Here is a 24,332-nt window from a genome sequence, read left to right on the forward strand (position 1 = left end):
TTCCAGGACTAGGCCTAGGTTAGCTGAAGGAGACAATTAGCCTCCAAGATGACAGTTACATCGGGAGAATAGAAGATACGCTTACACCCAACCACCACTGATGTTCTTCGTAATAGTGACAAAGATCTGGTACTGTGCGTGCATGGTGGCTCATGACTCTCAGCGTCAGTGGAGAGCTTCAAGTTCAAGGCCAGCATCACACACATAGTGAGTTCCGAGCCAGGCAGTGCTGCTTAGGGAAAACTTGTCTCCAAACAAATAAACCAAAACAATGAGAAGGAGGGTGAGTAAGCACTGACATGTAATGGCGTGTCCCTAATCCCAGCAAGTGGGAGGATCAGTAGTTAAAGGCCATCTTTGGCTACATACCCAGTTTGATGCCAGCTATCTGTCTTAGTTAGGGTTTCTATTGCTGTAATAAAACACCATGACCAAAAGCAACTTGGAGAGGAAAGGCTTTATTTCAGCTTGCAGTTCCACATCACAGCCCATAATCAAAGGAAGTCATGGCAGAAATTCAAACAGGGCAGAAGCCTCGAAGCAGAAACTGATGCAGAGCCCATAGAGGAAGGATGATAACTGGCTTTTTTCTCTTAGCTTGCTCACTTTGTTTTCTTATACATCTCAGGACCACCTTGCTCAGAGCTGACACCATCCACAATGGGCTGGGCACTTCCATATCAATTGTCAATCAAGAAAATATCCTAGCTGGGCGTGGTGCAGTATGTCTTTAATTCCAGCACTCAGGAGGCAGAGACAGGCAGATCTCTGTGAATTTGAGGCCAGCCTATTCTATAGAATGAGTTCGAGGGCAGCCAAGGCTAAAAAAAAAAGAAAAGAAAAGAAATGTCCTATAGACTCGCCTATAGGCCAGTCCTTTTTGTTTGTTTGTTATTGTTGTTGTTTGTTTTTGTTTTTCTGAGAGAGAGTTTCTCTGTGTAGCCTTGGCTGCCCTGGACTCACTTTGTACACCAGGCTGGTCTCGAATTCACAGAGATCCATCTGCCTCTGCCTCCCTGGGCCAGGCATGGTGGCACATGCCTTTAATCCTAGCACTTGGGAAGGTGGAGGGGGTTGGTGAATTGCTGTGAGTTTGAGACCAGCCTGGTTTACGAAGCGAGTCCAGAACAGCCAAGGCTCATGAAGAAACCCTGTCTCAAAAAAAATTTTTCATATTTTGGAGAGAACCAATTTCCAGAAGGTATCATGGCATCATGACATGGCCTTTTCCCCCACCGCACACAGTAAGTAAATAAACATAATAAATTTTTTAAAAAAAATTTCTTCTTCCCAGATAACTTTACCTTTTATTAAGTTGACATAAAACTGGCCAGGATACCAACTTACCTCGTGTGGGGTGATGGGCTTCCACTGAGGAAACACAACACATACATGTCTTCTCACCTTAGATAGTGATCCCATGACAAAATACAGGCACCACCAAATTCCAACGTGGTGAACCAATGAGTTTTATTGGAGTTACTAACAGGAGTGTAGGTGAGGGGTTACTTACAGGAGCAGAAATGACTTAAAGACAACTATAATCAGCAAAGCACGGTGACAGCTCACGGAAGCTGGGAACCTGAAGCACACTGCATGGCCTGCAGGCGGTTCAACAGCTTGGGGACGGCCCCTTCCAGGCGCTCAGTTAGTCCAAGCTTTTTCCAGGCAACTGAGTTTGTATCTGCATCTTCCCAGAGGCTGTTCTGAGAGTCTTATTTGCAGCTTGTCTTGTCTGAGAATGACTCTCAGTAGTCCTTAGTATTTTCTCTTGGAAAGGAGGGAACCTAGTGAATCTAGTCAATTTCAGGAGCTTCCTGAAGTTAGTTTGAGTTGTTTACTTACCTAGGGGACAGAATGGTTTGTCATTGGAGGACACTGCTACAGAACACTTAGACTACAGGAAACCATGTCTCAAGCTTTCACCTACCTACAAAAGGGAAAAAGAAAGACTAAATTAAATGACTCTGTGGATGAATCTGCCACTGAGCCTGATGACCTGAGTTCTAGCCCTGGATCCTACATGGTGGAACCAACTCTTGAAATTTGTCCTTTGATCTCCACACTTGGGTTGTGGCATGAAGTCATGAAGCCTGTGGCGCATATGTGCTAAGTAATTGTACTACTTTTCTTTTTAAAGAAATGAAAAGAACAGAGTCTAGAAGTAGTGACGGATACTTATAATCCTGTCATGCAGCAGGCCTAGGCGGATTGTTGTGAGTTTGAGGGTACCTGGTCTTACCCTAAAGAACCCTAGCTGCCTCTGAGTGAGAAAGGTTTTCATCCGGAGGCAAGAAGTGCCTGGACCAGCCCACTGGGCGTGGAACCCAGGACACCCACCAGCTGTAGAATGACACTTTCACAAAGCCCTCTCACAGGAACAGTCAGAATCCCGTAAGAACTATCTTCATTCCTTCCAGGAAAACACCCCTAACACCCTAATAAATTATCACTCAGAACCAATTCTTGATGATACCACCGTGTCTTAAACTTGCTTTATTAATGACACTCTCTGAGTCTTTGGGGGGACATTTTCTTTCAAACTACCACAAGGGGACAAACTTCATGCAAACCCTAGCCCTAGCAGGTCCCAATCTGAGTGGCTACTGGCCTCTGAACCAACAGTTCCACTCCCCTTTCCATCTACTTTAAAATTTCCCAGACCTCATTCTTATCGCCATCTCTTTCCTCCCCATCTGTTCTCCTTGCCTGGACATTTCTAGGAACTAACTTCAAGACCATTTCATCAACCCCATGCCTTTCAATGCATCTCTAGGTTCAGCCCCCGCCAAGTGGTCCTTTCCTGATTCTGCTCTGAGACAAGTTTCTTCTTCTGGCCTAATGTACCTGACATCTCTATCAACAAGACTTTTTCCTCCCAAGGGTCTGAGCTTCTTCCATCTCCACAGATGATAGGTGGTTACCCGGGCTTTCAATCACTCAGAGCCTCAGCTCACATTACTGCTCATCCTTCGTTTCAACTGTCTATCTCTTCCCCTTTATGATGAGCTTGCTAGGGCTGTTATAACCAAGTGCCATAAACAAAGTGGCTTTAAAACTGAAATTGAAATTAATCATGTGTGGAGGTTGAATGAGAAGGGGCCCCCAAGGGCTCATATGTTCTTGGTTTTTACTTGGTGGAACTGTTGGGGAAGAGGAACAGAAGTGATAGAATATTTAAAAATTATATAAATATATAATATATTACATAAACATATACATATGTATTTAAAGAGGGTTTAAAGAATGGCTTACAGGCTGTGGTCCAGCTAGTCCAACAATATCTGTCTCCCAATGGCAAGTCTGAGAATTCAGCAGCTGTCTAGTCCACAAGGCTGGATGTCTCAGCTGGTCTTCAGTATTCATGGGAATCCGGAAGAAACAGGCTCTAGTGCCAGTGAAGTGAGATTGAGGGCAAGCAGGCAAAGAGCAAAAGCCTCTTTCTTCCTTGTCCTTAGATAGGCTGTCAGAAGAAGGCGTGGCCCAGCTTTACAGTGGATCTTCCTCCTTCAAACTAGCCATATAATAAAAGTGACCAGGACATCATGTCAAATAAGCCAACTAACTGAAAATCCTTCCCGGTGCCCAGTGAGTAGGGTTTTTATTTAATTATTAATTTATTTTTTTGTTTTCTGAGACAGGGTTTCTCTGTGTAGCCCTGGCTGTCCTGGACTCGCTTTGTAGACCAGGTTGGCCTTCACCTCAAACTCACAGAGATCCACCTCCCTCTGTCTCCCAAGTGCTGGGATTAAAGGCATGTGATACCATGTGCAGCCTGAGTAGGGTTTTTAGTTAATTCCACATGTATTCAAATCGACAACCAGGAATAGCCATCACAGGGAGGAATAGGAGATTGTGGCCTTGTTGGAGGAGGTGTGTCACTGAGAGAGGTTTTGAAAGAGTTAGCCATTCCCAGCATTTCCTCTCTCTACTCCCTGTTTGTGGATCTCGATGTGAGTGCTGAGCTGTTTGTGCTGCCTTGCCTCTGCCATCATAGAAGCTAACCCTCTGAAACTGTAAGCCCAATTAAATGATTCCTTTTGTAAGTTTCCTTGGTCATGGTGTTTTGTCACAGCAGTATAAAAATTACTAAGACATCATGTCTGGTTTTTGGAAGTTGGACATCAAGTCGCTTACAGGTTGATTACTGAGGCTGTGGGAGAGAATCCATCTCATGCCTTTCACCCAGTTTTCACTGGTTGCCACCAACTTTTGGTGTTCCTCAGCTTGTAGAAACATCACCCTCACCTCTGCGTTCATCTTTAAATGATGCTCTCCCTGCGAGTATTTTTGTTCAACCCCTCCCCCCAACTCCACCATGGATTTTGAAGCAGGGTCTTACTATAGAGTCTAGGGTGGCCTTGAACTCAGTGATCCTCCTGCCTCGTCCTCCTGAGTGCAGAGATTATAGGCATAGTTTTAATTCCACATTTTGATAAGGGCGCCAGGCATATTGGATTAGTGCCTACCCCAGCTTGTCTCATTTTATTTTGAATAGACATGTCTTCAGATAAGGGCACACTCTGAGGTACTTGGGGGATAGGCATACCTTTTCTGGGAGACAGAATCTAACCCATAATCATGATGTTCCAGACTCTATTGCTGTGAACAAATTACTCCAAGACATAATAGCTTCAAATGTCCATTTTACTATGCTGGTGCAGTCAATGAATCAGGCATTCAGACAAAGTGCCATGAAGGTGCTTGTCTCTCCTTCATGATGTCTTGGGCTTTGATGGCCTGGGATGACCTGACTGGCAGAGCCGGACTCGTCCAGTGGCTTTTTCCACTCAGATGTCTGGATGTTGACGCAGGCTGTCGGCTGAGACATCAGTTAGGGCTGTTGATGAAGAAGCCACACATACAGACCTCTTCTTGTGGTTTAAACATAAGGCAGTGTTCTAATTAGCCCTAATTGTCAATTTGATACAGCCCAGGGTCATCTGAGAGGAATGGCTTCCCCACTGAGGAATTGCCTAAATTAGGTTGGCCTGTGGGCTTGTAGGGGGGAGATTGCATGGGTGGTTAATTGATGTAGAAGGGCCTGGACCACTGTAGGCGGCAAAATTCCCTGGGCAGGCAGTCTTGGGTTGTACAAGAACGTTAACTAAGAACGGGCCTTGGAACAAGCCAGTAAGCAACCCTCTCCATGTGTCTTAGTTAGGGTTTTTATTGCTTTGACAAAACACCATGACTTGAGAGGAAAGAGTTTATTTGGCTTACACTTCCAGATCATTGGAGATAGGAACTCGCGTAGGGCTGGAACCTGGAGGCAGGAGCTGATGCAGAGGCCATGGAGTGTGCTGCTTGTTGGCTTGTTCCCATGACTTGCTCAACTTGCTTTTTTGGGGGGAGCACGGGGGTTTTGAGACAAAGTTTCCCTGTGTAGCCCTGGCTGTCCTGGATTCATTTTGTAGACCAGGCTGGCCTCTAACTCACAGAGATCCCCCTGCCTCTGTCTCCCGAGTGCTGGGATTACAGGCATGCGCCACCAAGCTTGGCTCAACATGCTTTTATAGAACCCAGGACTATCATCCCAGGAATGGCCACCCACCCTGGGCCAGGTCCTTCTGCATTTAACATTGATTGAGAAAAACGCCTTAAAGCTAGAGCTCATGGAGGCATCTCCTCAACTTGAGGCTCCTTTCTCTCTGATGATTCTAGCTTGTATCAAGTTGATACACAAAACCAGCCAGTACACCATCATTTCTGCCTTGTGTTCCTGCTTAAATTCCTACCACGAGCCAGGTGGTGGAAGGGCATGATTGTAATCCTAGCACATAGGAGGCAGAGGCAAGAAGACCTCTGTGAGTTTGAGGCCACTCTGGTCTACAGAGTTCCAGGACAGCTAGGGCTTTGCAGAGAAACCCTGTTTTGAAAAATGAACAAACAAAACAAAAAGGAAAGAAGGAAAGAAATATAATATTTTCTTGAGAGCGATACCCTAGTTGATCAGAGTCAGCAACACCTGGAAGCTGGCAGTAATACAGATCTCCAATGGCTCCTTCTGACTCCCATGCTGCTGAACTTAGCCTCTATCACCTATATTTCCCCTTTCCTTTGTTCTTTCCCCCAGTATTAGTTACCTTTCCTGTTGCTGTGGTAACATACCCTGAAAGGTTTTTAAGAGACAAAGGTCTTATTTTGGCTCACAGTTCAAGAGTGTGGTCTACCTTGGCTGTGGAGTCACATTGTTTCCAAGATCAGAAAGTAGAGCATGATGAAAGCTTTGAAGAGCATGATGCACAGCTTGCTTCTCCTTGTTTTTTTTTTTTCTTTTCTCAGACAGGGCTTCTCTGTGTAGCCTTGGCTGTCCTGGACTCACTTTGTAGATCAGACTGGCCTTGATCTCACAGAGATCTGCCTGCCTCTGTCTCCAGAGTGCTGGGATTAAAGGCATGTGCCACCAGGCTTAGCCTGCTTTCTTCTTTTTATTTAGTCTGGAACCCCAGTTTATGGAATGGTATTTCCCACTTTACCCACTTGTGGGGTTTCCACATCAATTAACATAACCTAGAAAGTTTCCGATAAATTTGGCCAGATACTTGTTTCCATGGTAATTCCAAATCCCATCAAGTTGACAGTCAAGATTAACCATCCCTCTCTGAATGTAGTGCTCTTTTACATAGTTTGACCCTGAAAGGGAATCAAGACTTAGGAAGGGAGGCAGAGAGGGAGGCTGGTGTGTGTATGTTTCCATGTATTGAACCCAGTACTCCCAACAGGCTAGGTTGGGAGTCTGTCTACCATTGGGTTCCGAAAGTTAAGTTTTCAACATTTAATTTTAAGATAAAGACATCTGAGTATATTTGTAAAAGAGTAACAAGTTGATGGGCATGACCCTGATAAAAGGGCTGATGTGTCTCAGCGGTTGTGGGAAACCCTGGATTGTATGAAAAGACTAATGGTGCCAGGAAGACTGGGGTGACTTATGATGGCAGATGTGCCAGGGTTAGCAAATAGAAAAGTAGAGTACATCCAGAAAGACAGCTGTCTTCGGTTTTCTATTCGTTATCTAGCGTCCCTAAAACAGGAATGCAGTATATAAAGGGTTGTAAGCTTGCATGTGGTAGGAGTCGGAACTTTAAAATTTTTTCCAGCTGTAATATTACAATACTCCAGAATGACTTTTTCTCTTTTCTTTTCTTTCTTTCTCTTTCTTTCTTTTTTTTTTTTTTTTTTTTGAGACAAGGTTTCTCTGTGTAGCCTTGACTGTCCTAGACTCGCTTTTTAGAACAGGCTGGCCTCGAACTCACAGAGATCCGCCTGCCTCTGCCTCCCGAGTGCTGGGATTAAAGGCGTGCGCCACCACGCCCGGCTGCGAATTCCTATTTCTAAGAGAAGGAAAACTGTTTTGGATTTCAGCCCCATCTTTGGCCCCATGATGGAAACTGGAAGGAAAATACTAGACCAAAAGATGTGGAAAAGTTCTAGTTTCGAAAACCAGTTTCTAAGTGATGTGGAGTACTGCAAAGGGGTACTGGATTGGATGCACCGGACAGTGAGACGGTGAGTCATAGGGCGTGTGGCTAAGTTCCAACTTGGGAACCAGCTCAACTGTAGGACAGGAAGGAGATGCAGCCTAAGGCCCCAGTGTGCGCCTGCGCCGCTCCGGGCTCCGCCCTCTCCCAGCCCTGCATCCGGGTCTCAGGAAAGGGCGTGTCCTAGCGGAGGGGCGGGTCGCAGTGAAAGGGAAAGATGTCGTGGGAAGCCGGAGAGCAGGGAGGGAGCGAGGCGGGGCTGTAGGCGGGACAGGGGGCGGGGCGGCGCGCGGGATCACGTGACGTGCGTGGCGACGTGTCGGCCATCTTGTGTTGTTGAGGCTGAGGATTGACTTGGGTTCTGAGAGACTCCTGTCCCGGACCGCAGGTAACCAGTGGCTCGGTGTGTCTCCCTTGCCGGCAGTCATTCCGTGCCCAGGCCCCGTTGTGGCGCTTCGAGCCGCGGTGGCCTGGTGCCCACCGTGGCGTCCCCGCCGCTCCGGCCCGAGCCGGCCGCATGGACACACACTGGCTGCCCGGCAGCGGCCGCGGCCGGCTGGGGGCGTCAGATGTGGGGACAGGGCAGGTGTGGGGTTGGCCGGAGCTTCCTCCCGTGTGAGGGCCGCGGCGGGCCGGGGCGCGTCCCGTCCGAGGGCAGCCCTCCGTCTTCGCCCCCGTGGCATCGCGGGGGGAAGCCAAGGAGAGGAGGCGGGAGGCGGGGTGGGCAGTGTCAGGCCGGAGGGCTAGCCTTCCGCTGCTCGCTCCTCGCGCCTGGCCACCCGCGCAGCCTCGGGGTGCCCTGGCTAACAGCTGCTGCGAGCCGACAGCTGCTCCTGCCCGCGCTCCTGTCCGCACCTGCCCCGAGGAGGTGCGCCCTTGCCTTCCCCACCGAACATCTAGACTAGGGAAGACCGCTTCCACAGCCGGAGGACTGGTCTGGAGCAGGCCCCAGGCGAGGTGGAGTCATGATCTGATCTTGGGGCTGAGAGGCTTGGGAAAGTAGAGCCCGGGGCAGCTCTGGCGACCCGAATGTTCACACCGGGTTGAAATGGGCAAGCAGTTTCCCACGAAGCACTCTTGCACACTTCAGTTTTGTAGCTCAAATATCAATCAGTCAAGCGAGCAGGGGATTGGGAGGGTTTGAAAGAAACAGGTTGTGAGACCGCATTTGGGAAGCAGTAACGTGGCTTTGCATTTTTCTAGTCCTGTCTCCCCTCACCTCCCGTTTTCTTGAAAGTCAAAGCACTTAAACACACCTAGTGGCTCTATTAGTAAGGTGAGTATTCCAACATAAATTAAGGGATTCGGAATCCGAGATGGCTTTCCATCTTAGTACCGTATACCTTGGATTATAGGTAGTTTTGGCTCAGAGTGTTGTATTTAGGGACTGTAGTCTTATGTAGTTTCTCTTGTTTAGCAACAATGACTAATACATTATAAAAAATGTATCATGCTTTTTATACGTTAATTTTCATCCTTCTAATTTTCTGCCTCTGACTGGCAGAACTTTTCCATTTTGGCTAGAACAAATACACAGTCCTCACTTAATGATGTTTTCCTAGCGTAGAAGCTTTTTTTTTTTTTACTTAAACTGGGATATGTACTTTATCTTCACACTAGAAGACACTAGAAGCTGGGTGTGGTGGCACAGGCCTTTGATCCAATCACTCGGGTGGCAGAGGCAGGCGGATCTCTGTTCAAGGCCAGCCTGGTCTACAAAGTGACCCTCTCTTGGGGGGAGGGGAGAAAAGAAGAGGAGGAGGAGGAAGAAGAAGAGGGGGGAGAGACTAGAAAAACATTCAGAAGTGACATGTGTCTGGAAAAATATCAACACTGAATGGCTAATGTAGATGATGTTAGTGATTTGCTAGAAAGGAAAAGACCTTTTTTTGGGTATTTAGGTTTTGTGGCTAGAGAAGAAGGGAAGAAGCATACTATTTTTTCCCCCCATTTTGGACTAACTTCAAGGATTTACTACAATGTTATATGCTCCTGCCCCGGAGAGGTGCGCCTTTGCCTTCCCTGCCTTTGCCTTCCCCACCGAGCATCTGGACAAGGGAAAACTGTTTCCACAGCCGGAGGACTGGTCTGGAGCCAGAGGGACAAAAATTCCTGATTCTGTGGAGCTCATTCCTAGACATCTAAATACTTAAGTGAAAAGATACAAATGCTTCTTGATGTAATGATGGGGTTACATCCTTAAACCGATTATAAGCTGAAAATGCATTTAATACAATCAGCCTACTGCCCATTTTAACAGCAAAGCCTCCTATACAATCTTGATTATTCCCCTTGTGATTGTATGGCTACACTTTATGTGATTTTTTTTTTTTGTGACTCTCTGGTCTTAGCCAACAGTGCCAGGGACTGTTGTACTGCATGTTGCTAACCCAGGAAGAAATCAGAACTCAAAATGTGAAGAATGATTTCTGCTGAGCCCATATTGTTTTCACATCATAGTGAAATGCAAACTCTTAAGTCTGTGCAGGTACTATCTGTATAACGGAGCACTAATTGGTTGGAGAAAAAATGAGATAGGAAGACAGGATAATACTGGAAGGGTTAATTTTTAAATTTATTCCCCTGAGGAGACATTGCAGGTAAACTCAAAATTGAGGAAGCACATGATAAGTAGAGGGCGGGGTTCTTTACCAAGAGGCAGAAAGGGCAAAGACCCTGAGTCTAGAAGCTAGGACTTAAGTGGGACCTGTCAAGGGCTTGCTGGAAGAGCTGAAGCTATCTAGTCTGGAGAGACTGGAGGAAACTGATAGGAATGCGCCTACAGACCTCTTTGGTAGGAAGTTGAGATAGATAGTTTACTGTTCTGGAATCTTTTTTTTCCTCAGGTGGGGGATGGGGAGAGAGTCACTGTGTAATCAGGCTGGCCTCAAATTTATCTTTCCTGCCCTAGCCTCCCAATTACTATGGGAAATCAGATTCTATAGACTTGAGCCAAGATACCTGTCTCCCATTCATGTGGAAAACTCAGGATGTTCATCTATTTCAGGGAATTATAATGAATTATCTTAAAGTGAGGTTTTAGATGTGATCGGTGTCAGACTGCATGAGAATACTTCTCAGAGGGAAGCGCTTTTAAGAAAGGTATCCCAGTTTCTTTTTCTTTTTCTTTTTGGTTTTTCAAGACAGGGTTTCTCTGTGTAGCCTTGGCTGTCTTAGGCTCACTGTGTAGAGCAGGCTGGCCTCGAACTCACAGTGATCCGACTGCCTCTGCCTCCCAAGTGCTGGGATAAAAAGCGTGTGCCACCACGCCCGGCCCCCAGTTTCTTGATTAACTGAAGTGGGAACATTGCAAGCTTAGGGACTGCTTGGTAACTTACTGAGACAGTAAGACTCAGAAGAGAAAGAGAGAAAAAAAGACTCAGCAGAGCTGGCTCAGTGGTAGAATACTTGCCTAGCATGGCCAAATTTAATAATATTTCAGCCCTCACTACTGCCAAAACAGAAAAGAACTGAAAACTTGAGAAAATTTAGAAGTGAGGAATTGTTCTCAGATACAGGTAATAAAGGAATATAGTCAGATGAATCAGTATATTAACTCAAATTACCCACAATTGGTTAGTAAAGAGTTTCTTTTCTTTTCTTTCTTTTTTTTTTTTCTTTTTTTTTTTTTTTTTTGAGACAGGGGTTTCTCTCTGTTGTCTTGGCTGTCCTGGACTTGCTTTGTAGACCAGGCTGGCCTCCTGAGTGCTGGGATTAAAGGCATGTGCCACCACTGCCCAGCGTAAAGAGTTTCTTTTAATTCGATACAGTCCAAGCCTAGTTTTAACTGCCTCAGGGACCTTCTCTACTTCCTGTGGATACCTCTTAAACCATTTTGTTTATGTAGAATGTTTTCTGTTTTATTTTTTTTTCTTTTTAGACTAGCTCTCCAATAAATGTGATGCTTAATAGACAGGGGAAATTTTTTTTCCTGAGGGCCTCCCAGCTTTCATATTCATAAATGGCCAATTTAATAATATTTTATTTTAGCTTTCCTAGTAAATTTAGTATTTTGATTTCTGGACCTTTTTGCTGATGAGTTGTCTATATGAAGAATAATTTACAGTAGACTTCTCTCAAAGTCACATGACTATTGGAATTACAAGGTCAGAGTATGAATGGAGCTCTGCAGCGATGGTAGTGTTAAAACTGCTTACATCCACATCGCGTTTCCTCGCTGAAGTTTGGAATGACAGTTCCAAATTATAATGTATTTGATGTCATATCAGTTTATTTGTTCTCTGACTGCATTTTTATACAATGTACATGTATTTTCTTTTTTTGACCTTCACAATGGAAGATAGATTGGTAATAATTGCTGAGAAGACCCTTTTTGGTGGAAAGACAAACTATTTTATCCCTGGCCCTTTTAAAAGATCCAGATTTGTGTTGCTTAAAACACACTGACTTCCCCCCCCTGCAGTTCTCCATTAGCCTCTGCTTACTAAATTTTCTGTGATTTCTGTTTTATTCTATAGCTGGACCAGTCTTATAGGTTGAATCTACAATTTATGTTGGTGTTAATCTACGTATTTTAGAGGCAAGTTAAATATACCATTTTCCTTGTTTTTTTTTTTGTTTTTTTGTTTTTTTGTTTTTTTTTGAGACAGGATTTTACTGTGTAGCCTTGGTTGTTCTGTCCACTCAAGATCAGACTGGCCTCAAACTCAAGAGATCTGCCTGCCTTTGCCTCCCCAGTGCTGAGATTAAAGGCGTAGACCACCACTGCCAGGCCTAAAAATTGTATAGCCCAGGCTAGCCTCTTACCTCTGCCTTCTTTTATTTTTATTTTTATATTTGTTGATTGACTGATTGATTTTGTTTGTTTGTTTTTGTTTTTTGAGGCAGGGTTTCGCTGTGTAGCCTTGGTTATCCTGGGCATCTCTGCCTTCTTTAGCAAATCCTATTGGCGTGCACCACCAAAACTGGTTGAATTTTCTTTTTGTTTTGTTTTTTCTTTTTCTTTCTTTCTTTCATTCTTTCTTTTTTTTTTCAAGACAGAGTCTCTCTGTGTAGCCTTGGCTGTCCTGGACTCACTTTGTAGACCAGGTTGGCCTTGAACTCACAGCGATCTGCCAGTCTGCCTCCGGAGTGCTGGGATTAAAGGTGTGTGCCACCACCGTCCAGCTTGAATTTTCTTAAGATTGCTTGTAAAGCAATTAATTCTTTTTTTTTTTTTTTTTTTTGGTTTTTCGAGACAGAGTCTCTCTGTATAACCTTGGCTGTCCTGGACTCACTTTGTAGACCAGGCTGGCCTCGAACTCACAGTGATCCGCCCGCCTCTGCCTCCCGAGTGCTGGGATTAAAGGCGTGAGCCACCACGCCCGGCTAGCAATTAATTCTTACAAAAACTGAACCTTTGTTTTTCTACTTCTCCTTGACCCTTATTAGTCTTTTTTAAAAATCATGTTTATTTATCTGTTTATTTTGTGTGTGTATATATGTATGGGGTATGTAGGTATATGAATGCATCCATGCCCCTGGGTGCCTGTGGAGGTCAGTAGACAACTTATGGAAGTTGGTTTTCTCCTTCCATTATGTGGATTCCAAGGATTGAATCACGTTATCAGGCTTGCCAGCGGGTGTCTTTATTCCCTGAGCCATCTTGGTGGCTCCATTAATAGTGTTTTCTGGTAGAGGTTTTAGAGTTGTCGTTGTTTTTTGATTTCTTGAAGAATTTTATCTCTGCAAAATATAATTAATTTTTTATTTTGTTTTATGTTTACTTTGTTTCTTTTTGTTTAAAAACAATTTATGCATTGTATCTATTGAGGATAGAGGACGACTTTGTCAGCTTTGTGTATTTGGCTCTTCCAACATAAAGGTCCCTGGAGTTGGAACCCAGGTTATCAGGCTTAAGGGCAAGTCCCCATATCACTGAACTGTCTCACAGTTATGGCGTGCCTCCCTTCCTCTCCACCCGCCCTAACAGGAGGTCATGCAGCCCAAGCCAGCCTTGAACTATGTAGCTGAGGATGACCTTGAACCTCTTGATCATCCTTCCTCCAGAGTGCTAGGTTACTAGCCTGCTAATACCTCATGTTGCTAGGGAATCAAACGCAGAATCTCATTTATGCCAAGTAGTTATGCCATTTAGTTAATTATTTCTTTTTTGTTTTTGTTTTTTGTTTATTTTTCGAGACAGGATTTCTCTGTGTAACAGCTCTGACTGTCCTGGAACTCACTCTGTAGACATGATCCTCCTGCCTCTGTCTCCCAAGTGCTGGGATTAAAGGCATGTGTCACTACCACCTGGCTCATGGAGTTAGTTATATACAGCTCCAGCTTGGGTCTGAATATTCTTTTATTTATTTATTTATTATTATTATTATTATTATTATTATTATTTTTTTTTTTTTTGGTTTTTCGAGACAGGGTTTTACTGTGTATCCTTGGCTCTCCTGAACTCACTTTGTAGACCAGGCTGGCCTCGAACTCACAGAGATCCACCTGCCTCTGCCTCTCAAGTGCTAGGGTTAAAGGCGTGCACCACCACAGCCAGGCCCGGCATTCTTTCCTCTTAAAAATGTAGAGTTATTGGGTAGGAGTAATGGCTTGGCAGCTAAGAGCACTTGGTATTCTTTAGGAAGACCTGGGTTCAGTCAGTACCCACACCCTACGTTTCACAACTTAGCTCTAGAAGGGTTAGACACTCCATTGGCCTCCTTAGGCTCCCCAACACATAAATCATTCATGCGCACATGCACGCACACACACACACACACACACACACACACACACACACACACACACTCACACACTCACACACAGGAATAAATAACTAAAAGATTTAAATGTAGAAATCTAAGGCTATCAGGTGAATTTTAGGACAATGTAATATGTTTACTTTTTGCAGAATTAAAAGTGGAGTGGGAGCTGGCTGGCGTATGCCTTTAATCCCAGCACTTGGGAAACAGATGCAGAGAGGCAGGCAGATATTTGTGAGTTCAAGGCCAGCCTGGTCTACAAAGACATTTCCAAGACAGCCAGGGCTATCTCGAAACACACACACACAAAATAAAAGTGGAGTGGGTTTTCTTACAGCTTATAAAATAGTGAACTTCATTTTTTTTTTAATTGAAAAATTACTGTCTAATCCAGGCGCTCAGGGAGGCAGAGGCAGGGGCAGGGGCAGGGGCAGGGGGATCTCTGTAGTTCAAGGCCAGCCCAGTACAACCAGGGCTACACAGAGAAACTCTGTTTTGAAAAAACAAAAAGCTGTTTAATTTTATGTGTGTATGGGTGTTTTGCTTACATGTATTTCTGTGTACTATGTGCATGCCTCATGCCTGGAGAAGCCAGAGAGGGCAATGGAAATGATTGTAAGCTGACATGTGGGTGCTGTGAATTGAATCTGGGTCCTCTGGGAAAGCAGCCAGTTCTCTTAACCACTGAGCCATCTCTCTAGCCCTTTTGAGACAAGCTCTTGCTGTGTAGTCCAGGCAAGCCTCAGTGTCTTGACTCTCCTTCCTCTCTGCCTCCTCAGTACTGGGGTTATAGGTATGTGCAAACATGCCTTACCTTTTTTGGACAGTATTCTTCTCATTTTCTTTTAGCTAAGAAACTACTTGTAGTTGTGCTTGAACACTTTTTGTAACTGCAAATCCACTTGTGGTTTTTTAAGATTCTGTCTCAACACAGCATTAGAAACAGGCTATAGGCCAGGCCATAGTGATAGATAAATTTAATACCAGCATTTGGGAGGTAGAGATAGGTGGGTTTCTCGAATTTGCCAGGACTACATAGTTGAGACCTTGTCTCAAAAAACAAGCAGGTTGTGATTTAGCAGCTAAAGACACACCTGAAGGCTTTACTTGTGGGACATTTTGCACCAGTCAGATTTCTGGGGGCTTAGGCATTGTTTGCATAGGATTCACATTATTGTGATGATGGTGCTGTTTTTTCCCTTTTTGCCTTCAGATAGGCTTTAAAGGTTAGTGCCACAGCCCTATAAAGCAATTTTGAAGGGAAGCCCCAAGTAATCACTTCCTTGAATTCACAAATGGTGTTTGTCATTGTTACCCAAACCACTTAGGACTTTTATTTAAGAACAGTACTTTTCCAGCTTTCTGTAGAACTAGTGAGATTCTCTAGATGTGACAGAGTTTAGTTTGTTGTTGACTTTTGTTGTTGTTTTCTGAGACAGTGTTGCTATACTGCCCAGGTCTTGAGGAATTCCTATGCTCAGGTAATCTTTTCCTTAGTCTCCTGAGCATTGCTACAGGACATGCTACTGTGCCAGAAAGAGGGTCTGATTTCCAGACAGATCAGATGGTCCTAGTATTGTAACCAGTCTAGAGTCAGGTTTGGAAGCTATTTTCTGTAAAAATATATTTATGAGAAAATTTTGTTCTTTTAAAGTTTACTGAGATTGCTAGGTGATTTACATTAATACTTTTTATTACTTACAGTGTTAAAAAGACCTGAACACATTTGCTGAAATCTCCTGGTGTGAGATAGCAGAACTTTTGAACAGGTAAGTTAGAAGACAAGCACATGATTGCAAGTTTAAGCCACTAGTTCCCTAGCCCCTTAAGGATCCAAACCTTGTGTGTGTTGGTAAGTGTTAACACCATTGAATTTTATTCAGAGCTCCAGAGTGGAGTTGATTTTTGCTTTTAGATTTCAGTTTCTTCTGAAGTTACAGATGATAGAATAAAATTCTGGTACCTTTTGGACCTTTATGAATGAGAAAAACATACCCTTTCCGGAATGGTTCATAGTGTGACTTTGTATTTGAAACTATTGTAATATTTTTTGATGACAAGGCGTGGGAAGAGCAATGTTTTGAGGGCAGATGTGCCGAGAGGCTAAGGTATGTTCAAAGGACCCAAGAGTTGTTGCTTCATGAGGGACTTGAACCATAAATTAGGAAGCATTTGGCAGTCATAATGTCTAGTGTGTACTTCTTTCCCAGTTGGTTGTAAGTTGGTTTGTTTGTTCTGTTTTAGTTGTGTTTTTGTAGTCACGACTTTATGCTTTAACAAACATGTAGAAGAAAATGACTGCTTTATTCTTGGGGTTACAGGTAAACTTGAGCTCCAATGCCACTGATAACTAGAGTAGGTTCCTAGCTCCTATGAAGGAAATATGACAGATTGTATTTGATTTGGTTTTCCACTTTTGTTTCATTTAGTGTGGCAAGGGTTGGGCTCTAGAAGGACAAAAACAGTGACCTGAAAGTCCCCTGCCTCCAAGATTACTTGCAGATCTCAGAAGAGTGCATAATGGTAGCTCGTATAAGGTAGATCCAACAGAAACTTCTAGACATTTTTCTTTTCTAGCATTCTAGAAGAATTTTTATATGTCTTGCTAAACTTAGATGTCCTGAAAATGTAACTTATATGCATTTGTTTGGAGAATGAGGCCCAGTAATTCTTACCGTGCATCAATGTTGGAACCTTATAGTTCACTTAAAAATTTTTTATATTAAAAAATTACATAGCTGGCTAAGGTGGTGCATGTCTGTAATCCTGGCACTCAGGAAGGCAGAGGCAGGTAGATTGCTGTAATCTTGAGGCCAGCCTGGACTACAAAGTGAGTCCAGGACAGCCAAGGCTCCACAGAGAAACTCTGTCTCACACCTACCCCTGGAAAATAACAGCAACAAAAATAATTGCATTTTTATGTGGTATGTGTATGATGTATGTGTGTACGTGTGTGGAATGAATGTCATGACAGCTAGAGCTACACAATGAGACCTCTTGAAAACAAAATTATTATATTCCTCCTATAGATAGATAGAATAAATCCCTTTTGCATTTAGTTTGTGTGTACACGTGGTGTGTATGTGTGTACCACAATGTGTAGATCGGAGGAAAGAATAACTTTCCTGATATCTTTGAACTCAAGCTTGTGAGTATAGCAGAAGGTGCTTTTACCTGCTGAGCCATCTGAGCCATCTCTCCAGTCCACATACTGGAATTTTTTTTTCCCCCCTGTAAGGACTCGTAATTACTAATAAAAGTGGTACCTTTATGTAACAATAGGCCACAGATCTGACTTCTTACTATACTTTCTTTTCTGGCTGAAGATGTTTTGGTGTGTGCATTACATATGTATGATGCATGTTTATGGACATGTGCAGACCAGAGGTTGACATTAGGTAGCTTCCCCAATAGTTTTCTGTTGTTTTGTTTTGTTTTTTTAAAGTTTTTATTTTTTGGTTTTTCAAGACAGGATCTCTCTGTGTAGCCCTGCCTGTCCTGGACTCGCTTTGTAGACCAGGCTGGCCTCGAACTCACAGTGATTCCATTGCTTCTGCCTCCTGAGTGCTGGGATTAAAGGTGTGCGCTGCCACTGCCCAGCCACTGCTGTTATTTTTTGAGACAGGATCTCACTAAACCTGGAGTTTACCAATTGTCTAGAGTGGCTGGATTACAAGTGATTCCACCATACCTGACTTTACACGGATGATGGTCCAGAGTTGGTCTTCATGCTTGCGTAGCATGTGCTTTGCTGATAGAGCCATCTTCCCAGGCTTTTTTTTTTTTTTTTTTTTTTTGGTTTTTCGAGACAGGGTCTCTCTGTGTTAGCCTGGGCTGTCCTGGACTCACTTTGTAGACCAGGCTGGCCTCGAACTCACAAAGATCCGCCCGCCTCTGCCTCCCGAGTGCTGGGATTAAAGGCGTGCGCCACCACGCCCGGCCTTTCCAAAGGCTTTTTTACTTAGCAGATTAGAGTTGAGTTTATTTTTACAGTAGAAGAGTTGTCTCAAATGATATATTTTAGTAACTCTAGACATTGAGTTAAGACTTATTCAAAGTTTTATGTTTTACAAAGTTTTTCATATGTTCTGTGCACAAGTTTTGATAGGCCCTGGGTATCCCTTTTTGGAAAATATGGACTCAAGGGTAAGATTATCATGTGACATAGCCATGTTGAAGGTACCCTAGTTTTTCTTAGGATGAGTTTTTGTTTTTGTTTTTGGAGACAAGGTTTGTCTGTGTAGCTTTGGCTAACTTAGCACTTGCTATGTATACCAGGCTGGCCTCTGCCTCCCTCAGCTGGGATTAAAGACATGCACCCTGACAGCCAGCGCCAGAATGATAATGTTTTTTTCTTTCATCAAAAGGAGGACAAAAAAGAAATACTTGCATATTATTTCCAAACAGTAGGGGAAATGTTAGTAACAATATTACTTTTTATTAGAGCATCTTTAATGCCTAGCATGTTCTTTTGAGACAAAGTTTTTTGTATTCAAGTTGTTCTGGGCCTGGAGGAAGTCTTAGGAGCTCAGTCTCTTCAGCATTTGGGTCTTAGGCTGTAGAGACTGACAGTCGATGGCAGTATTGCCTTGGCACTTTTTAATTGGAACATCATGGCATAGCTGTGAAGGAGATAGCCAAATCTAAGGGCTCTCAGTATCATCTGCTTGGGAATTGATGGGGCACTGCTGAAAGTCTTCCAAGCTCCTTACACACCTGTTCTGAGTATAAGAACATGGTCTTCTTGAAAAGTGGGTTTACTGTGATGATGGAAAGGGAAGGAGTAGTAATGGAACAGCATGGGGAAGATTAAGGAGAGGAGGAAACAAATTACTCTAAAGACTGCAAGGAGAGAAGAAGGTGGATTAAGCAGGGTTCTCTAAAGGAACAGAACTGCTAGAATGAACACACACACACACACACACACACACACACACACACACACACACGATTTATTAATTGGCTTACAGGATTCAATTCAGGTAGTCCAGCAATGGCTGTCTCACACTGCAGAGGCCAAGAACTTAATTGTTCAGTCCACAGGGCGGCATGTTTCAGCAGTTCTAGTCTGGCCCTGAAGGCCTGGCTGGTGGAGATCTTAAGTCTGCCCTGGAATCTCGAAGAAGCTGCATCTAATATCAGTGAAGGGATGCTGCAGCAGCAGGAAAGAATTCACCTGTGAAAGTGAAAGCAGGCAAAAAGCTGCCTCTCCTTCCACGTGCTTTATGTGGGTGGACACCAGAAGATGCCCCACACATTTAGGGTGGGTCTTCCTGCTTCAAGGAATCTGATCGAGAATATCACACTGGCCGGGCGTGGTGGCGCACGCCTTTAATCCCAGCACTTGGGAGGCAGAGGCAGGAGGAGGTTAGCCTGGTCTACACAGAGAAAACCTGTCTCAAAAAACCCAAAAAACAAAAAACAAACAAACAAAAAAACCAACCCAAAAAACCTTTTATTTTAGATTTATTTTTATGTGTATGAGTATTTGCCTAAATGTATGTATGTGCACAGCATGCATGCCTGGTGTCTGAGGAAGCCATAAGAGGGCATTGGAGCCCCTTAAACTGGAGTTACAGATTGCTGTGAGCTTCTATGTAGGTGTTGGGAACAGAACCTGGGTCCTTTACAAGAGCAACAGTACTCTCAACCATTGAGCCATTCCTCAGCCCATGTACCACCATATAACATACCTTTCTGGGGTTGGAGAGATGGCTCCTCCAGAGATCTTGAGTTTAATTTCCAACAACCACATGGTGGCTCACAATCTATAATGTGATCTGAGATCTGATGCCCTCTTCTGGCCTGCAGGTGTACATTCAGGCAGAGCACTATGTACATTAATAATGAATAAATCTTTAAAAAATTAAATACTTTTAAAAAAACGAGGGCACACTAATGTATTCCATTGCATTTATTTCTGTGTACCACATGCATGCAGTACCCAAAAAGGCCCGAAGAGGGTGTTGGAAATCTTCTGGAACTGGATGGTTGCAAGCAGACATGTGGGTGCTTTAGAAGAACAGCCAGTACTCTTTATAACTGCTGAGACAACTTTCCAGTCTGAGAAGATACAGACTTAAAACTGTGTTACATTTTAGATCCTGGTGATGGCCATGTTGATCTTTTATACCCCTTCATAGCTTTCCAGGGTGTTTGTATGTGTTTATATTACTTTGATTTTTGAGATAAGATCATGCTATGTAACCCCAGTTGGCTTGGGACTCACTGCGTAGACCAGGCTGTCCTTGAACCTGCTGAACTCCTCATACACGAAAAGCAAGCACTCTGTATCAACTAGGCTACTTCTCTAGCTTATACCTTGAGTTCTTAAAAATAATTTAAAATTTGTTTGAATTGTAATCACATACCATTGAAGTTTAAAATTTGTTGTTGCTAGGGATTGAACCCAGGGCTTTGTACAAGCCAAATATGCGATTACCCCAGGTTTCAACCTAGAAGTTTCAACCATTGAAGGTTTTTAGGGCTGAGTAGGAACAGATTTGTGGAAGCTGTAATCAGTTTCAATTCCTTTTACAATAATAATCTCCAGCAGTATTCAACAGAATTTATGCTATAGGGACTGCCCTGTCAGTCACCGTTAACCAGTACAATAGCTATACACAAATATGTTTATTGCACAATGCACACTGTGGCTACTGTGGTTGAGTAACTTTTCTTTATTTACTTAATAGTAGTTAGTAGTTCAGGCTGGTCTGGAACTGGATGTGTAAGCCTGGGCTGGCCTTGAACTCAGCAATCTTGTGCCTGCCTCTCAAGTGCTAAGACTATTGGAGGGAATGTGTTAGTCATACTTTATTTATTTTTATTTTTTTCACATTGGAAATTAAAAAAAAATTTTTTTTAATCACTTTATAGCCTGATTCTAGTCCCCACCCACCTCTCCTCCCAGTCTCACCCTCATGTTCTCTTCTTCCCTCCCTTCCCCTCTCTCCTCAGAGAAGGGGAGGCTCCTAAGGGGCATCAACTGGTTCTAGCACTTTAAGTCACAGCAGGACAAGCACATTTTCTTCCACTGAGGCCAGACAAAGCAGCCCAGCTAGGGGAGAAAAGGATCCAAAAGTAGGTAACAGAGTAAGAGACAGCCCCTGCTCCTGTTCTTAGGGGACCCACATGATGACCATGCTGCATGTCTGCTACATATATGTAGGGGATCTAGGTCCAGCCCTTGTAAGCTCTTTTGGTTACTGGTTCAGTCTCTATGAGACCATGTTAGTTTACTCTGTAGGTCTTCTCATGTGTCCTTAATCCCTCCGGCTCCCTCATTTCTTCCTCCCACTCTTCCACAGAACTCCCTGAGCTTGGCCTATTGTTTGACTGTGTGTTTCTGCATTTGCTTCCATCTGAAGGAAGCCTCACAGAAGGCAGTTATGCTAGGCTCCTGTCTGTGAGTGTATCATTACTGCTGTCAGGCGTTGGCTGTCTCCCATGGGGTGGATTTCAAGTTAGGCCAGTCATTTGTTTGCCATTCTTTCAATCTCTGCTCCATTTTTATCCCTATACTTCTTGTAGGCAAGACAGATTTTGGGTCAGAGGTTTTTATGGGTGGGTTGGTGTCACCCTCCCTCTACTGGAAGTCCTACTTGGCTACAGGTACGTACACAATCTAGCATGCACAAAATCCTATTCCATCCCTAGTACCACCACCAAAAAAAAAAAAAAAAAATCTCCAAACCAAAAAACAAGAATTAAATGCCAAAAAAAGTTAACTTTTATGGTTATAGCCTTAGTTTCCTTTGTTTTTATGATACACTTTAAGTTTTAAGAACAGTTGTAGATTTACAGAAAATTGAGAGGGTAATAGATTTCTCCTAGGTTGACATCATTGTTTCTGTGATATATTATTATAGTTAGTAAGCCAATATTGATGCCTGTTGTTAAAATCTGTCATTTATTCCTTTCTTGTTTGTTTAGTTTTACCTGGTGCTTTTGTGTTGTAGTTAATATTCAGGATAACATATGGCATATGTGCATATCCTTAGGCTTTGCTTTGATTGCTTCCTTTGTTTTGATGTCCTTGATGAGTTTAGTAGTGGTCAGGTGTTTTTGTATTAGAGTTGTCTGGTGTTTTCCTTAACATTTGATTGGGGTTGTGGATTTTTAGGAAGAAAGTCACAGTAGAGAGTTATATCTGTATCCTACTAAGAGAACACTTAGGAGGTATAAGAAGCAGGTGAATCTCTTGAGTTCCAGGCTAGTTGAGGCAAAGTGAGGCCATCCCCCCCCCCAAAAAAAAGAACATGCTCATAGTGTGGTTTGATAGTTAGTTACTTTAATAAATTTGTCCCTTGTAGCCATTCTGTTTGATTTAAATGGTGTGCGCGCACACACACACACACACACGTACAAATTTTCGAGAGATGGAGTTTCTCTGTAGACCAGGCTGGCCTTGAATTCACAGAGATCTGCCTTACTCTGCTTCCTGAGTGCTGGGATTAACGGCATGCACCACCATGCCCAGCTATTTCTAATATTTTAAATTAAACTATAGTTACTTTGTTTTTCCTCTTCCTCTAACCCTGCCATGTACTTCTCCCTGCTCTTTTTCAAATTTATGGCCTCTTATTTCTTTAATTGTTTTATACACACACGCATACACACACACACACACACACACACACACACACACACACACACAATCTGTATAATGTCATTTATCTTCATTTTCTGAGTGTTTGGATTATTCAGCAACCTCTTCCTCTCCTCCCCTCCCCCTCCTTTTCCTCTCCCCTCCCCTCCCTACTTTTTTGTGTGTGTGTGTCTGGAATTTGGTATAGTTTAGGCTACCCTTGAATTTATAATTTTATCTCATCAGACCCAGCTTTTGTTTTTTAATTTAAATTTTGAAATGTTATATTAAATTATAGCAGTACTCTTTAATTTTTTATTATTTTATTTTATGTGTATGAGTGTTTTGCTTGTATGTAGGTATGTTTACCGCCTTTGTGCCTGGATCCCCTGGAATTGGAGTTACAGACATCGGAGTCGCCATGTAGGTGCTGGGAATTTAACCCCAGTCTTCTGTAAGAGTAGCCAACAACTGAGCCATTCTTCTTTGTTTATAGCTTAGGTTTCAGAATGTTTGTGTGTGTGTGTGACTACATGCCATAGCGTACCTGTGGAGGTCTTGCTCCTAACAACCATCCATCTTGAGGCCAGGATCTCTTCTGTAACTTCTCTGTTTCAAGTGCCAGGCCAGCCAGCCTATGAGCTTCTGGGGATTCTTCTTTCTGCCCTTCCCATCTCAATAAAGAACTTGGGGTTGTAGACTGGAACTACCGTGCTCACCTTTATATTGGTTCTGGGGATTTACATTTTGGTCCTATAAGGCAAGGCAAGCACTTTATCCACTGAGCTCTCTCCCTGTCCAGTCCTCCTTTTTGTATATGTAAATGACAAGTCTGTTAGGAAAAGAATTAACCTATAGTTTATTATTCAAAACTAAATAGTAGGCTGATGACTACCTGAGTTTGGTTCCCAGAACTCACATGATGGAAGGAGAGAACTGATTTTTAGAAACACGCACGCACGTACACACTCACGCACACACTTTAAAAGCAAACTAAAACTCGTGGGCTGGCCAGAGAGCTTAACAGGTAAGAGTGGTTGTCACCAAACTTGATAACCTGAATTCAATTCCTTGGATAGGTATACTGTCCCTCTTTCCCCAACAGGTAAACAGATGTAATTTTAAAACAAATGTAAATATTAGTATTTATAACGTCTGGGCGTGGTGGCACACGCCTTTAATCCTAGCACAGGGAGGCAAATCACTGTGAGCTTGAGGCCAGTCTGGTCTACAAAGTGAGTCTAGGACAGCCACGGCTACACAGAGAAACCCTGTCTTGAAAAACCAAAAGAAACAAAGCAAAGTATTTAAAGTGTGTTATTTATAATCTCTATAACTTTCCCTATAGCTCTTATAATGGCCTGCTTTTACTAGGCTCAGTTGTCTTTACGAGAGATTGTCATTGTATTTCTTATCCTTAATATAGTCAGGTAATCTAGCTATGTGTTACCAGATAATGCTATCTGAATCTCTTAGATTTTTAATATTGAGCCAAAGGAAATATTTTACTATACATTTTGTTTAGAAAACCTAACCTTGTCAGGCATGGTGGTG

The 24,332-nt window shown here is 43.3% G+C and overlaps 1 protein-coding gene across 5 annotated transcripts in view; it reads left to right on the forward strand.

The window, feature by feature from the left end:
- Positions 1-7,717: 7,717 nt before the first annotated feature.
- The window catches only part of GIGYF2 (GRB10 interacting GYF protein 2), a 130,121-nt gene continuing 113,506 nt past the window's right edge, over positions 7,718-24,332 (forward strand). For 3 of the 5 annotated variants that reach the window (XM_084778570.1, XM_084778573.1, XM_084778574.1), the window contains exons 1-2: positions 7,718-7,869; positions 15,893-15,957. The gene's annotated coding sequence lies outside the window, so the exon portion shown is untranslated. Of the gene's footprint in view, positions 7,885-11,959; positions 12,022-15,892; positions 15,958-24,332 lie in introns of all 5 variants that reach the window. The other 2 variants (XM_084778571.1, XM_084778572.1) reach the window with 2 other exon arrangements.

Source organism: Acomys minous, assembly GCF_964271855.1.
Source record: "Acomys minous genome assembly, chromosome: 4".
NCBI classification, from domain to species: Eukaryota; Metazoa; Chordata; class Mammalia; order Rodentia; family Muridae; genus Acomys; species Acomys minous.